General features: G+C 41.6%; 1 non-coding gene across 1 annotated transcript; it reads right to left on the reverse strand.

Moving 5' to 3' along the window:
- Positions 1-1666: 1666 nt before the first annotated feature.
- TRNAG-CCC (transfer RNA glycine (anticodon CCC)) lies at positions 1667-1737 on the reverse strand. Its single transcript has one exon. It is a non-coding gene; the product is annotated as a tRNA-Gly (tRNA).
- Positions 1738-2373: the final 636 nt, after the last annotated feature.

The following is a 2373-nucleotide window of genomic DNA, read 5'->3' on the forward strand; positions in this document are numbered from 1 at the left end:
CTTGGTGACCATTACTTGTTCTTGTATTTGTGTGTACAAGGTGATATCTGGATTTCTCACCTTGGTCTACACCTGAGCAGAAGGAAGTCAATCTTTAAAGGGGTTATCCGGGTTTAAAAAATTTTTTATGGCCGGGCTGGGGAGGGCTATTTAAACACAATAAACATGTACTTACCTCCTCCGGTGCTGCCTATGTCCCGCGCCGCGGCCCGTCTTCTCTGTGCGCCGGTTTCATTACAAGAGTGCACAGAGAGCTTCCGGCCGTCTGGATGCTCCCATGTGCACCATCTCCCAGCGCTTACAACGCTGAGAGATAGGGACGGATGGGAGGAGCCAGCCACATCGCGGACCGAAAAGCTCCCTGAGCGCGGCTTCCGTGTAAACAAACAGGGGCACGGATCGAAGGGACTGCGGCTCGGGACATCGGCGGCGCCGGAGGAGGTAAGTACATGTTTATTATGTTTAACTTAGCCCTCCCCAGCCCGGCCATAAAAAAAATTTTAAACCCGGATAACCCCTTTAATGTTTGCCTCAAAGTACTAAAGTATACATTTTCTTTGGATAGATATTTGAATGCATTCAACCACTGCATGTCCAAATGCTGAGCAGGTTTGTGGCAGATTTCTTGCTATTTATCACAGAAACATCTACATTAGATAACAAGTAGACTGACAGAGTCATAGACGGGTCGGACTATAATCTGGGCAAAGGTCTGCACAGGCAGAATCAGAATCTTCCTCTGGATCTCCACAGAACTATCATTTTATATTTTTAGTTTTCCCGGGTCACCTTAAACGGCACATGCACAGTCAGTGATTGACCATTACCTCTCACCAAGGCGCTAGTAGTGTAGGGGCATCATGCAAGATTCCCATTCTTGTGACCCAGGTTTGAGTCCCGGCTAGCGCAGCCTCTTGTGTTTTATTCTATGAAAATTGTAGCTTAAAAAATCATCAAATCTACTGATAATAATTGTCTGTTAGAATTGTAAATGAAAAGATGGCACTTGTATGCCAAAACGAATGAATTTATTGGCAATTTGCAACCAAACTAGTAAAAAAATCTATTTGGCTTAGTGGCTCCGGCATATTCCTTGTATGATTAGGTTTTGTGATAAGAAATTGTAACTAAATCCCAGAGTAATTGAAATAAATAAAGCCTATTGTTCTTCCTTTGAAAAAATGGAGGAAATGATACAACAAAATAGCACACATTTACACAAAACTGGTAATGGCACAAAAATGTTTACTTTATTATGGAAAAATTACAAATACTGGTTAAAAAAAGGTCCCACCACAGAGGACACAAGACAATGTTGCGTGCCAGACAACGGATCAGGAAAGTATAAACGTGTTTACAAACTGTGAATGTAAATTAAGGCATCAATGGCCATTACCACATATATAGTACTGATGGGAAGCATTAACAGATAGTAATACAATAGAAAGTAGTGATCAAAAGTAAAACAAAGGGCTTACCCATATTGCACTGATCGTTGTGTGGAAAGACAACAGCCCCGAAGTGCATTTCGTCTGGTTTGCAGCCTTCGTCCAGAGGAAACGCACGTCAGGGCTGTTGTCTTTCCAGACAATTCTAACAGACAATTATTATTAGTAGAACTGATGAATTTTTAGCTCCAATTTTCATGGAATAAAACACAACAGGCTGCGCTAGCCGGGACTCGAACCCGGGTCACAAGAATGGGAATCTTGCATGATGCCCCTACACTACTAGCGCCTTGGTGACTGTTACTTGTTCTTGTATTTGTGTGTACAATGTGATATCTGGATTTCTCACCTTGGTCTACACCTGAGCAGAAGGAAGTCAATCTTTAATGTTTGCATCAAAATACTAAAGTATACATTTTTCGTTGGATGGATATTTTATTGTATTCAACAACTGCATGGCCATTTGTTGAATGTGGGATCTCCACAGAACTATCATTTTATATTTAGTTTTCCCGGGTCACCTTACACGGCTCGTGCACAATCAGTGATTGTCCTGGTGTCGTTGAGATATTTTATGTATTGTTAAGCAAAATCCATGAATGTATCATAATGAGTGTGAAAGTGGACAATTACCTCTTCTACATTTATTTCAATTACTCTGGGATTTAGTTTCAATTTCATATCACAAAACCTAATTAACCAAGGAATACGACCACTCCACCCTGTCAAAGGCCTTGGAGGAATCCCAGGACAGGATGGAGTGGTCGCCCCCCTGGGTTCGCTCATCTGAATATTTATAAACAATCTATCAAAGTTGTTAACTGTCAACCTCCCCGGCATAAACCCACTCTGATCTTTATGTATCAAATCACCAATCACTTTCTGTAACCTGAGGGCTATAGTTTTTGCGAGGACCTTAATGTCT

This window comes from Engystomops pustulosus, chromosome 11, assembly GCF_040894005.1.
Source record: "Engystomops pustulosus chromosome 11, aEngPut4.maternal, whole genome shotgun sequence".
Lineage (NCBI taxonomy): Eukaryota > Metazoa > Chordata > Amphibia > Anura > Leptodactylidae > Engystomops > Engystomops pustulosus.